Below are 15,638 nucleotides of genomic sequence, written 5' to 3' on the forward strand. Positions count from 1 at the left end.
TGTCTTGGAGAGACTGGGAGCAAGGTAGACACAAGGAATCTGAAGAGCACTGAATACATTGATAGCAGGCAAGGAACTGAGTATCCAGGTGGGCTAAATAGGAAACCAACCAAGGATAATGAACCAGCTGATGCTGCAACCTGCAGAAAGACAACACTACACAGTACCGCTTGTGACCACTAGAGGGAGCCCAAAAATAGAGTTCACAACAATAATGTAGCCCCCTCATATTTCATAATGAAGCCCCCATCATAGGTTATAATGCAGCCCCCTCACCCCTAATAGGGCATAATGCAGCCCCCTCATAGGATATAATGCAGCCCCCTCATAGGGTATAATGCAGCCCCCCTCATAGGGTATAATGCTGCCCCCTCATAGGGTATGATGCAGCCCCCTTATAGGGTATGATGCAGCCACTCTCATAGGGTATAATGCTGCCCCCTCATATGGTATAATGCAACCCCCTCAAAGGGTATAATTCTGGCCCCTCATAGGGTATAATGCAGCCCCTTCATAGGGTATAATGATGCCCCCTCATAGGATATAATGCACCCCACTCATAGGGTATAATGCAGCCCCCCCATAGGGTATAACGCAGCCCCCCTCATTGGGTATAATGCTGCCCCCTCATAGGGTATGACGCAGCCCCCTTATAGGGTATGATGCAGCCACTCTCATACGGTATATTGCTGCCCCCTCATAAGGTATAATGCAGCCCCCCCATAGGGTATAATTCTGGCCCCTCATAGGGTATAATGCAGCCCCTTCATAGGGTATAATGATGCCCCCTCATAGGGTATAATGCACCCCACTCATAGGGTATAATGCTGCCCCCTCATAGGATATAATGCAGCCCCCTCATAGGGTATAATGCAGCCCCCCTCATAGGGTATAATGCTGCCCCCTCATAGGGTATGATGCAGCCCCCTTATAGGGTATGATGCAGCCACTCTCATAGGGTATAATGCTGCCCCCTCATAGGGTATAATGCAGCCCCCTCAAAGGGTATAATTCTGGCCCCTCATAGGGTATAATGCAGCCCCTTCATAGGGTATAATGATGCCCCCTCATAGGGTATAATACACCCCCCTCATAGGTTATAATGCTGCCCCATCATAGGGTATAACGCAGTCCCCCTCATAGGGTATAATGCAGCCCTCCTCACAGGGTATAATGCAACCAGGATGCAATGATATATATATATATATATATATATATATACAGTGCCTACAAGTAGTATTCAACCCCCTGCAGATTTAGCAGGTTTACACATTTGGAATTAACTTGGCATTGTGACATTTGGACTGTAGATCAGCCTGGAAGTGTGAAATGCACTGCAGCAAAAAAGAATGTTATTTCTTTGTTTATTTTTTTTTTAAATTGGGAAAAGTCTTTTCAGAGGGTCATTTATTATTCAACCCCTCAACCCACCAGAATTCTGTTTGGTTCCCCTAAAGTATTAAGAAGTAGTTCAGGCACAAAGAACAATGAGCTTCACATGTTGGGATTAATTATCTCTTTTTCCAGCCTTTTCTGACTATTTAAGACCCTCCCCAAACTTGTGAACAGCACTCAAACATGGTCAACATGGGAAAGACAAAGGAGCATTCCAAGGCCATCAGAGACAAGATCGTGGAGGGTCACAAGGCTGGCAAGGGGTACAAAACCCTTTCCAAGGAGTTGGGCCTACCTGTCTCCACTGTTGGGAGCATTATCCGGAAGTGGAAGGCTTATGGAACTACTGTTAGCCTTCCACGGCCTGGACAGCCTTTGAAAGTTTCCTCCCGTGCCGAGGCCAGGCTTGTCCGAAGAGTCAAGGCTAACCCAAGGACAACAAGGAAGGAGCTCCGGGAAGATCTCATGGCAGTGGGGGCATTGGTTTCAGTCAATACCATAAGTAACGTACTCCACCGCAATGGTCTCCGTTCCAGACGAGCCCGTAAGGTACCTTTACTTTCAAAGCGTCATGTCAAGGCTCGTCTACAGTTTGCTCATGATCACTTGGAGGACTCTGAGACTAACTGGTTCAAGGTTCTCTGGTCTGATGAGACCAAGATCGAGATCTTTGGTGCCAACCACACACGTGACGTTTGGAGACTGGATGGCACTCCAAGAATACCATCCCTACAGTCAAGCATGGTGGTGGCAGCATCATGCTGTGGGGCTGTTTCTCAGCCAAGGGCCTGGCCATCTGGTCCGCATCCATGGGAAGATGGATAGCACGGCCTACCTGGAGATTTTGGCCAAGAACCTCCGCTCCTCCATCAAGGATCTTAGGATGGGTCGTCATTTCATCTTCCAACAAGACAATGACCCAAAGCACACAGCCAAGAAAACCAAGGCCTGGTTCAAGAGGCAAAAAATCAAGGTGTTGCAGTGGCCTAGTCAGTCTCCTGACCTTAACCCAATTGAAAACTTGTGGAAGGAGCTCAAGATTAAAGTCCACATGAGACACCCAAAGAACCTAGATAACTTGGAGAAGATCTGCATGGAGGAGTGGGCCAAGATAACTCCAGAGACCTGTGCCGGCCTGATCAGGTCTTATAAAAGACGATTATTAGCTGTAATTGCAAACAGAGGTTATTCCACAAAATATTAAACCTAGGGGTTGAATAATAATTGACCCACACTTTTATGTTTAAAATTTATAAAAATTTAACTGAGCAACAAAACTTTTTGGTATGTAAGATTTATGCATCTGTTAATAAATCCTGCTCTTGTTTGAAGTTTGAAGGCTCTATCTTATTTGCATCTTATTAAACCTGCTAAATCTGCAGGGGGTTGAATACTACTTGTAGGCACTGTATATATATATATATATATATAAATATAAAAACAAAACACAATACTCACCTCTCCTCCTCGTTCCCACACTGATTCTGGATTCTGCTCCATTATTGCTTTCAATTGTATCAGAATATATGATGCCGATACAGTTGAATCCGGCGCACAGCGGGGGGACGTGCTGGTGCTGGCCCCTCTGACTTACGGCCCCATAGCGGCGGTGTGGGTTGGGGGAGCGGGGGCTCTGGTCTGCCGGCCCTGATAGCGAGCAGTGTTAGCCGCAGCCTGCAGCAAACACTTCCCACTATTAAAGTGAAATGAATTTTCACCGCTCTCCACGCCCATGGGGGCGTGGGGAAGAGTGTATATTCATTTCTCTTTAACAGCGGGGTCAGGCTTTAGCGTCAGCAGCTGGATCCTGGATCCATTGCTTTCTCAAGGGGATTAGGAGGGTGGATGGCACCTTGCTGGATCCAAAGAACCCCAACGCGCGTTTTGCTTTTTAGTCCATTGCTTTTGAGAAAGCAATGGACTAAAAAAAGCGAAACGCGCGTTGGGGTTCTTTGGATCCAGCCCGGTGTCATCCACCCTCTGCATCTATTGGTAAGCGTTGTTCTCAGCAATAAGAATTTTCAGGCTATTATGTCACAATCACCTTAAATTGTTTACCTTATTGAACAAGCGCTTTTGCCTGTTTTTGTTGGGTGTATGCCTAAGGTGGTCCTATATTTCTATCCTTGTACACTTCATCCTATTTTCTTTAGTAATTGTTTTGTACCTATGTTCTATTATGCATAACTAATAAAAAAACACCTCTTTTAAACCAGAATACTCCTCTTTCTCCTCATCTTGCCATAGTTATACATATACAGCGGGTACGGAAAGTATTCAGACCCCTTTAAATTTTTCACTCTTTGATTCATTGCAGCCATTTGGTAAATTCCAAAAAGTTCATTTTTTTCTCATTAATGTACACTCTGCACCGCATCTAGACTGAAAAAAAACAGAAATGCAGAATTGTTTGCAAATGTATTAAAAAAGAAAAACTGAAATATTACATGGTCATAAGTGTTCAGACCCTTTGCTCAGTATTGAGTAGAAGCTCCTTTTGAGCTAGTACAGCCATGAGTCTTCTTGGGATTTGGGGATCCTCTGCCATTCTTCCTTGCAGATCCTCTCCACTTCCGTCAGGTTGGATGGTGAACGTTGGTGGACAGCCATTTTCAGGTCTCTCCAGAGATGCTCAATTGGGTTTAGGTCAGAGATGCTCAATTGGGTTTCTATATTTTATTTTGTATTTCTTATTAATATGCAATCTGTATGTAAATGTATTTTCCATGTAGATATACTACTATATGCCAGCAAGGACACTTTAGTAGATGAATATAATCGCCTTTTTGATCAATTTTCTGCATATATCTGACCCTATAATTCTCCCCTTTCTTATTGTACATTTGTGTATAGTATATAGTAAATAATTAAAAGTAATAGTGCATATAAATAGAATAGGTGACTTAGTAAACGCCATTTTTGATTAAGAAAAGAAAAGCTTAAAAGCCTGATTCCACCAGTGTACACAAATCGGGATGGTCCTAACCTCTAGTGTTAAAACCTTACCATGTGCCAAAGTGACGTCATTGTGAATAAGGGCTGAGCAGGACCAGGTGCCGAATATGAGAACCCAGCAATTCGAAGCTGTATAAATGTAATGTCCAGGTCAAAGAAAGGGAGGCCACACACTTCACTATCTTTACTTTCCATATCTAAAGTGAAATTACATTGTGGATGTTTCTGTATAAAAAGAAAAAGCACGATGAGGCTAATATCCAAACGACTAATATGTAAAATGTATGTCTTTCTAACAGGCTTCTTTTTCTATAGTCCTGAAAGTTTACATCCTATGCGTCATTTCCAAATTAAGTCACAAAATGCAGGGATGACCTCATGCTCATACAGTAAAGGACGCCCCTACTCAGTTTAATGCCAACCAAGCTTGTCGATTTTGTTAAGAGAAGTTGACCATCTGTTGTGTATAAGGGGCACTATATCTCCCCCAACAGACTATGTAGGGAGAATGAAGGACATATTGAATGTCAACACACCTGATCCTTTTGTTCTGCCTGGAGATAGCTGCAGCTATGAGGTTGAGGGAGATAAGTGATGAGAAGGAAATAGATAAATGGAATACAGAGAACATAGAATAGCTTGTTGTTAGATTTGAGGGGTAGAGGTGCACGTAGTGTTAAAATTATGGACACAACAATGGAACCCTAAGGAACCCTATTATGAGCCAAAAGGGTGCATTGATAGTCAGCAATATTCGTCACGTATGACAGATCTGGCACTGTGGACTTCATTATGCCATGAGGCAGCTGTCAACTGCTTGCAGTTAGTTACATTTATATTCTTGCAGTAATGAAAACCAACACTCCATGTGTTAGCTTCTTCTGAATGATAAGAGATGCATTATAAAGCATGATGGAGAAAAAAGCACTACCCTGCATCTGTAATGAGATGTAATAGCAGTAATCAGGTCAAGCGGCCACGACAGCAAATAAAAAAAATAGTATTTTGAGTTCTAGTAACATCTCCAGTATAAAATAATAATAATTTAAAATCAGAGGAATGCATTTGCTTTTAAATTCTACTATAGTCTAATTGTGAATAGTCTCCAGAATTTTAGTGGTTAAATGTAACAGCTTGTTTTGTATTCTAGATCTGTAAACTAACAAATCTACTTTAGCTGTAGGATACACAAATCTAAAGAACTATAGAGATTTTTTCTAAAAAAAATAGATAGTGAATAACATATACAAGAATTAATGAAATCAGTTACCATGAAAATGCAATCCAAGCTGCAGGTAGTATGTTATAGAGCAGGGGGAGCTGAGCAGATTGATATATAGTTGTGACGCTAGTCACTTCTCACAGACAGACCGTGAGGCAGAGAAGTCAGACAATATTTGGTCAGTACCAAGAGACCATGTAGAAAACCAAGGGAAAAGACTAAGGCGTAAGTCAGGTTACGATCTGGGGTCAAAATACCATGAGATAGTGGATTGAAGAAAAGGGACAAGACAAAGGGATAGTCAGAACACGGTCTAAGGATCCGGCAGTGGAAGATCAGCACTCTGAACAACAGAATCAGGCAAACACTCACCAGGAGACACAAACTGCATTGAGCAGGGATCAGCTGCAAATAGCTCAGTTAAATAGCTTTGGCAATCTCCAGAACAAAGAACACTTGGAGAAAGTCCTGCACTTCCCAGTCCCAGAATTTGACAGCCAAGCTGTCAATCAAAGTACCGAAAGCTCAGCACACTCATCCCAAGATTGGACAGCTGAGCTGTCAATCAAAACACTGACAATTCCGCACGACTCAGTTTCCATAGGACAGCAAACAATCACTGAGTGGAGGAATAGCGACAATAATATTGTGAGAAAAGGCTCAGTATAATCTATGTTTAAAATGAAACCTCTGCCCTTTCTGTGGTGTTTGGTCCCATGGGTGGTCCTATCAGTGATTGACAGCTGTCTGTGTAGCACACTTATACAAAGAAACACACGGTGGCTGAACACAGGATTGTTTTAATGCTCAGGGGTGTGGGCCTTAAATTGCCTAGTGAAATGACTGAAATTGCCTAGTGAAATGAAGTGATATAACAATGTCACTTTTTATTTTTCAAATTTCATCTTCAATTTCAGTAAAAAGTACAAAATAACTAGATGGTCAAAGGGCAATCTATAATTAAATCAGCACTTTCTTAAAGTGCAATATATGTACTTGGGGGATATGGGGTTCAATACTTCACTGATGGAAGGACTTAGGAACTACTAATGGTCTACGAGTTAAGAAGCAAAAAATACTTGCTGACAACCAACACTACATCACTGCACCCCTTGTAGGGTATCTCTGCTTTGAAACTAATCTGTCAGAATGTATTACACAAAGCGCCATCTTCTTTCTGTTGTTTTATTTACTTTATGAGACTGTTTCTTTTATTCTGTAATTGCCAAGCTCAGTCCTTCAGATCTGAAGTGCTACCTGAGCAATCCATGCCACAATATTGTTAAGTAAATTCTTCGACAATATGAGACTGTAACTGTGTCACTTGTCTTCCTCATTTCGAGTAAACATGAATGAGTTCTACTCTTCTGTCTTCGTATCAGTCACTGTGTCATCCCCGGGAGCCATGTCTGTGGATCTAGAGACACGCATAAGTCCTGCCCGTTGTACAAGTTTACAACAGACGTTCTGCAAAGATTTCAGTAGCCATTGACAGCTGCAGATTCTATTGTATAGCAAGACTACAGGGATGACATAATACTGCTGAAATGTGACACTAGGGTTAGAAACATACTACTAGCAGGTGACTCTATGGTAAGACCTACAGTAAATCACTGAGACTTGATTGCTAGGTCAGGATCATATAACACTTGGCACTGCAGCAGTGTCAATCTGGACTTTGCACCAACACAATATAATTTGTACTTGGCATTTTGAAACTTATTTCTCTTTAGGAACTTCAGTGGTTTTTGTTAGTAACTGTTATTTTTGCTATTTATAAAATAGTTTAACATCCATTTTACTTTTTATGCTAATTTTTAGCTACTTTTAACAGTACCAGCAAAGCCTATGAGATTTCAGAAATCTCATGCACACACATTGTTTTATTTGTCATCAGGATTTTGTGGTTTGAGGCTTTTTTTTACATAGAGCATGTCACTTCTTTCAGCATTTTTTCAGTTTTTTTCAGCGTTTTTCACCCATTGACTTGAATGGATTGTGAAACAATGCTGCAAAAACGCAGGTTGACTTTTTTGCAGCGTATTTGCTGCAGAAACTTCAAGGACTGCAGGATGTGACCTCAGTCAGCTCCACTATATCTAGCTGGCAGGCTGCATGGTTGCATGATTTGACCATACAGCCTGTCATCCAGTAGAGACACTGAGCAGCGGACCTGAACCCCATACACTTGAATGGGGGGCCCGAATATACCGTGTTTGCCCGACTGTCATGTGCATGACAGCGCTGCAAACACCGCTTCTGATCGGCAGTAAAATCATCTCCACTGGTCAGAGAGCTGCGGTTCTTACGCTGCCAAAAGACAGCGTGAGCGCTTAGCTGTGATCGGAGGTATAAAGTTTACCTACTGTCACTGGTGTCAGCTGATGGGACTACAGCTCCCATCATATGACGCTTGCTACCGCTAATAACAGTAAGAGCAGGAGCCGCTGATAGGAGTAAAGAAATAATAAAAAAAAAAAACCTGTGTGGGTTCCCCTGTAATTTTGATAAACCAGCCTTGCAAAACTCACAGCTGGGGTCTGCAACCTTCCGCTGTCAGCGTTAGCAAGGCTGGTTATCAAGAATAGAGGGGTCCCCACACCATATTTTTAAATGATTTAAATAAATAATTTTAAAAAACAGCATGGGGTCCCCCCATTTTTGACAACCAGCCATGCTAAAGCAGACAGCTGGGGGCTGGTATTCTCAGTATTCTGGTAAGGGGCCATGGATATTGGCTCCCCCCAGCCTAAAAATAGCAGCCGCCCAGAAAAGGCGCATCTATTATATGCGCTAATTCTGGCGCTTTGCCCAGCTCTTGCCACTTGCCCTGTAGCCATGGCAAGAGGGTTCATATCTGTGGGGTTGATGTCACCTTTGTATTGTGTAGTGACATGAGCCCATCGATTAATAATGGAGAGGCGTCTATAAGACACCCATCCATTACTAATCCTATAGTTGTATTGTAAATAAAGACATAGCCAGAAAAAGTATTTTAATTGAAGTAAAACAAAACACATTTTTACTTTTTTATTTAAAAATAACAAACACAGATATACTCACCTAACGCCTAATTTCACAGAATCCCTCGCCTCCTGTAATAAAACAAAAATAAAAAACAACAATATCCCTCACCTGTCTGTCATTCTGCCCCACGCCGTAATCCATGTCTGGGGGATAAACAGTTTTCAACCTGGACAGTGCCAAGATGTGACTGTCCAGGCTGAGAACCACTGGTGAATGAGCTGCTGCGAGCGCAGCCTCATTGACTAGCGGTGACGTCACTGAGGCTGCGTTCCCAGCCTGGCTGAACTGCCGTGACCTCAGTGAGATCCCCGCTAGCACCGTGAGAAAGTCGCATGGTGCAGAGGTGAGTTCACCGCAGTTCAAATTCACCATGGTGAACTCGCCTCTGAGCGTCGGCCAAAAAATAAAAATGTTACAGGTCTCGGAAAATGGCAAGTATGAGGCTCTCGTAGACTTACATTGATTAATGTGCTCCATGAAATACTAGAGCAGTCGGCAGGTCACAAACAGCAGAAGACAGATGAATATGCCGGAAGGTGAGTATCAAACAGGAGGCAGAGGACTTTATTCTAAGAATTCTAAGCTCCACTCCAGAGGTAAAATAAAAATAAAAAGCTGGAGTGGTGCTTGAAGCATGCATATGTTGTCAATGGAGGTAGAAGAGAAGCATCTGGCAGTGGCTTTTCTTCCAAATCAAAAAATTTACTTCAACAGCCCCAATTCACCTTGCCCTAATATCACCTGGTGGGGAAAAGTATGGAGATCCCAATCCAATATAATACAAAGTTGACTGGTCTCAGTGCATTCAACATACTTGTGTTTTTAGGAGAGCCTAAGTAAAGGAGGCAGTTAGAGTGATTTATGGTAAGACATGTTGCAGGTCTCCTAACAAATGTGATGCATTTTTAATGAACTAAAATTATGAAATAGACTTCTACTATGAGAAATAAGTGCCGTATAAATCAAGTCTAAAAACCATAATTTTGATCTCCTGAAATGAATGGCATACTTTTCTGGTTGTGTGTTTATGTTTCAGTACCCCACAAGATATATCCATATATTGCAGTCAGATATTTTTATGGAAACATAAAACTGCTGTTGTAAGGAATCCTGTATAATACAGATTACAAGATAATGTGACATATTCAACTGGGAATGTGTGGAGTAGCCCATTATTTTTCTATAAAAAAATCGGCCATTATTCTTCACCATCAGCGGATGCCCACCTTCTATCTGTATGGAATATGGTGAGGACCAAATAACACATAGGACATATCATCAATGAGATCTAATAAGTCATTTGTGAATCACCTGGTATCAAGGATTTGTCAATAACAGCCTGGGTTGTATTCATTTGAAACATTTGGGGTCTTGTGGTATTAGAGGTGGTCTTTATTGTGTAAGAGCACGTGGGCCAGTCTGACTCTGTAAACGTTACTGCTGCTATCATCAATACAATTGTCTGACGATTATGGCTAAAAAGTGCGTCTGTAAATGTTCTTCCAAAATAAAATCTAGACTATGCACTAAATGTTAACAAGATGGTATTTATGGGTGGGATCTGTACTGTAGACCCCAAATGCACCCTGTTGTGCCCTAATAGTGCCTCAGAACCAGCTCAGACAGATCCTTTACTTTTGCTTTATTATCCTGATTTTCCGCACTTATTAGTTTTCTGGGAACTCTGTAGCGTTATAGGAAATGCTTCTAGGTATTGGTGGCCTTCTCTAATAAACCTGTCCTAGAGGTCACTGGAGCTGACATCCATGCTGACTAGCAATGTAATTAACACTGCAGACACCCAATGGGCTAATAAATGTCATATATAATGATAATCCTCTCCTGAACCATACTACGGTACTAGACTTTTACATTTGCACTTTGCTGTGTAATTATGTTGAGAAATCTTTGAGGATGACCTCCGCATACCTAAGTGGTATATCATTACCATGCTTCTGGTAAGGTAAATACAATAAACTGCATTGATGAGCACTATAAACTCTTCAATGTTTTCTTTACTGTGAACTCAAAAAGTTACATAAAATTTGATAAAAAAGTTTCTGTCCATAAGGTCAATATTTACTTTACCCATGTTGAGACAAATTAATGTTTTCCTAGGTGACTATAGTGGTACCAGATGCCAGAAGCATGTTGTTAAATCCTTGGAAAGAGCCTTCCAAGAGCTTCCTTCACCACAAGTACTCTTATAACTCGTGTCCCTCCCAACTTTCATGTCTGAACCTTAACCATTACTTGCACCAAACAATATATACCAACCCTGCTGGGTGATGTAGTCTTGCAGATGAAATATAAAGAATACCGTTTCCTCGAAGAGTGTCTATAAGTACGGTAACTCTTCTGTGAAAACCACTATTTGTTGGCTTTGTTAAAGAATATGTGCATTTTTTTGCTTCTTTTGACACAGTATTATTTTTGGTGGGAGTCAATGTGCAGAAACCTAGTTTTTTATTTAGCATAAAAGAGTCTGCAGCTCTGTAGTGACCATAGTTTTATATCACATTTTTCATTGTCACCTGGCTATTTTTTCAGCGAATAAAGTCCCACTGGTTTCCAGCTATGGGTGTGACACGGAATCCCACAGATAACATCTGTTTTTTTTGTCCCAGCATCATGTTAGTTCATGTCAATATGTGTGCAGTGCATTGCTTCTTTAACCAGGGGCGGACACAGACAGCTTGGGGCCCCTGTGCAGGAAATGTGTCTGGGCCCCCCTCCTTTTAAGGCGACAAAGCTAAGGGACTGTGCTATACATAAGTGAGTACACTTTATACTAAGGGACTGTGTTAGACATAATAATCGATAATAATGTCTTCCTCCCCCTCCCCCTGTTCTTAAACCCATTATAAATCCTCTGCATCCCATTATTGCCCTCTCCCCCACCCCCATTATTGCTTTCTCCTCCACCACCCCATATCATTGCCCATTCCACCATCTCCATCATTGCCTCCTCCCCACCACCCCATCATTGTCCTTTCAACTGCCACCATCATTTCCTCCTGCCCCACCACCCCTATCATTGCCTTCTCCATCAACCCAATCATTGCCTTCGGCCCCATCACCCCCATCATTGCCCTCTTCTCCACCTACACACACAGCACCATTCACCTCTCTGCACACACACACCTCACCTCTGTTCGCACAGTATCCTGAAGCCGCACCATCGCCGGCAGCTTCCTGTCTCGCACAGCCGCGGTGCTGAATGATGATTTCATTCAGCCGCTGCTGTGTGACAGAAAGCGCGGTCAGGAAGCAGGATGGATCCATTCCCTGCAGCTCCACTCCGCTGCCTTTTTCTCTTGCAGGCAGCAGCGGAGCTGCAATCGCATGATGGCAATCTGGCCAGGGGCCCCCCCGGAGCCGGATAAACTGGCCAGTTTGCCCTCATTATTAGCCACCCTGCAGGCAGGGCTGGTTTTAGGCAAAGTGGGGCCCTAGGCAAAGTTTAAAATGGGGCCTCAAATGCTAACATATTGCACATTACACAGAAGCATTTCGGTTGTATTTACATTCCCTGAGTTCATTCCACTAAACGAGTGTGATCGACAATATTGAAATCGTTCAACGCTTGTTTCCCGGCCTCTTTCCACTGTTTGAGAAAGAATAATGGGGACAGAATGATCACTAATAGATCACTAACAGATCACCATACAGTATCATGTTACCAGCAGCACATCTACAGTTTACACCGGCGATGTGCTGCTGAGAACAATAATTTCTGTTCCGGCATAAACAATCCAATCACTCGATGAATAGACAGCATTTTGCTTGTTTAGTATAATACACCTCATAGTCCTCAATATATTATAATGTGCACCACAGTCCTCCATATTGTAAAATGCACACCGCATAGTCCTCCATATAATATAATGTGCCCTATAGTCCTCCATATAGTATAATACACTCTCCACAGTCCTCCATATAGTATAATACACTCTTCATAGTCCTCCATATATTAAAATACACTGCTCAGTCCTCCACATAATATAATACACTCATAGTGCTCCATATAGTATAATGCACGCCATAGTCATCCATGTAGTACAATTCACTTCCCATAGTATAATGCACCCCATAGTTCTTCATATAGTATAATGTATTCCCCATAGTCCTCGATACAGTATAATGCAGCCCACATATAGTGTAATGCAGCCACCCCATAGAGCATAATGCAGCCACCCCACAGAGTATGATGTAACCCCCATAGAATATAATGCTATAATGCAGCCCCCCTCATATAGTATAATGTAGCCCCCTGATAGAGTATGATGCAATCACCCCTCATAGAATATAAATATAATACAGCCCACCATAGAATATAATACAGCCCACCTCCCATAGAATATAATGTAGCCCCATCAAAGAGTATGATGCAATCCTCCCTCATAAAATCTAATACAGCCCCCCATAGAATATAATGTAGCCCCCATAGAATATAATGCACCCTCCATAGTATATAACACAGCCTCCCCCATAGAATATAACGTATAATGTACCCCCATAGTATACAACACAGCCCGCATAGTATACAGCTCACAGCCTCATAGTATACAGTGCAGCCTCATGGTATACAGCACACAGCCTTATAGTATACAGCACTGCCTCATGGTATACAGCGCAGCCTCCTGGTATACAGCACACAGCCTCATAGTATACAGCACACAGCCTCATAGTATGCAGCTCTGCCTCATAGTATACAGCGCAGCCTCATGGTATACAGCACACAGCCTCATAGCATACAGCTCAGCCTCATAGTATACAGCACACAGCCTCATAGTATACAGCACTGCCTCATGGTATACAGCACAGCCTCATGGTATACAGCACACAGCCTCATAGTATACAGCACACAGCCTCATAGTATACACCGCAGCCTCATAGTATACAGCACTGCCTCATGGTATACAGCGCAGCCTCATGGTATACAGCACACAGCCTCATAGTATAAAGCACACAGCCTCATAGTATACAGCGCAGCCTCATGGTATACAGCACACAACCTCATAGTATACAGCACTGCGTCATGGTATACAGCGCAGCCTCATGGTATACAGCCTCATAGTATACAGCACACAGCCTCATAGTATACAGTACACAGCATCATAGTATATAGCACACAGCCTCATGGTATACAGCACACAGCCTCATGGTATACAGCACACAGCCTCATGGTATACAGCACTGCCTCATAGTATACAGCGCAGCCTCATGGTATACAGCAAACAGCCTCATTGTATACAGCGCAGCCTCATAGTATACAGCGCGGCCTCATGGTATACAGCGCAGCATCATGGTATACAGCGCAGCCTCATGGTATACAGCACACAGCCTCATAGTATACAGCACAGCCTCATAGTATACAGCACTGCCTCATAGTATACAGCACTGCCTCATAGTATACAGCACTGCCTCACAGTATACAGCACTGCCTCACAGTATACAGCACTGCCTCACAGTATACAGCACAGCTCCCCCCAGAATGGACCCACAGTCCAGTAATCACTGTTATAGTTTAACCCCTTAGTGACAGAGCCAATTTGGAACTTAATGACCCAGCCAATTTTTACAATTCTGACCACTGTCACTTGAAGAGGTTAAAACTCTGGAACGCTTTATCGGATCCCGCTGATTCTGAGACTGTTTTTTCGTGACATATTGTACTTCAAGCTAGTGGTAACATTTCTTCGATATTACTTGCAATTATTTATGAAAAAAATGGAAATATGGCGAAAATTTTTAAAATTTTGCAATTTTCAAACTTTGTATTTTTATGCCCTTAAATCAGAGAGATATGTCACGAAAAATAGTTAATAAATAACATTTCCCACATGTCTACTTTACATCAGCACAATTTTGGAAACAAAATTTTTTTTTTTTAGGGAGTTATAAAAGTTGACCAGCAATTTCTCATTTTTACAACACCATCTTTTTTTTAGGGACCACATCACCTTTGAAGTCATTTTGAGGGGTCTATATGATAGAAAATAACCAAGTGTGACACCATTCTAAAAACGGCACCACTCAAGCTGCTCAAAACCACATTCAAGAAGTTTATTAACCCTTTACGTGGTTCACAGGAACTGAAACAATGTGTAAGAAAAAAATGAACATTTAACTTTTTTTTGCAAACATTTTACTTCAGAACCATTTTTTTTAATTTTAACAAGTGTAAAAACAGAAATTTAACTACAAATTGTGTTGTGCAATTTCTCCTGAGTACGCCAATACCCGATATGTGGAGGTAAACCACTGTTTGGGCGCACCGCAGAGCTTGGAAGAGAAGGAGTGTCATTTTACTTTTTCAATGTAGAATTGGCTGGAATTGAGATCGGACGCCATGTCACGTTTGGAGAGCCCCTGATGTGCCTAAACAGTGGAAACCCCCCACAAGTGACACCATTTTGGAAACTAGACCCCTTAAGGAACTTATCTAGATGTGTGGTGAGCACTTTAAACCCCCAGGTGCTTCACAAAAGTTTATAACGTAGAGCCGTGAAAATAAAAAAATCGCATTTTTTCTACAAAAATGATCTTTTTGCCTTCAAATTTTTATTTTACCAAGGGTAACAGGAGAAAATGGACTGCAGAAGTTGTTGTACAATTTGTCCTGAGTACGCCGACACCCCATATGTGGGGGTAAACCACTGTTTGGGCGCATGGCTGAGCTCGGAAGCAAAGGAGCGCCATTTGACTTTTCAATGCAAAATTAACTGGAATTGAGATCGGACGCCATGTCGCGTTTGGAGAGCCCCTGATGTGCCTAAACAGTAGAAACCCCCCACAAGTGACCCCATTTTGGAAACTAGACCCCCCCATGGAACTTATCTAGATATGTGGTGAGAACTTTGAATGCCCAAGTGCTTCACAGAAGTTTATAATGCAGAGTAGTGAAAATAGAAAATATTTTTTTTCCACAAAAAAGATATTTTAGCCCCCAAGTTTTTATTTTCACAAGGGTAACAAGAGAAATTGGACCACAAAAGTTGTTGTCCAATTTGTCCTGAGTATGCTGGTACCCCAT

This window comes from Ranitomeya variabilis, chromosome 2 (genome assembly GCF_051348905.1).
Source record: "Ranitomeya variabilis isolate aRanVar5 chromosome 2, aRanVar5.hap1, whole genome shotgun sequence".
In the NCBI taxonomy this organism is placed as follows: Eukaryota; Metazoa; Chordata; class Amphibia; order Anura; family Dendrobatidae; genus Ranitomeya; species Ranitomeya variabilis.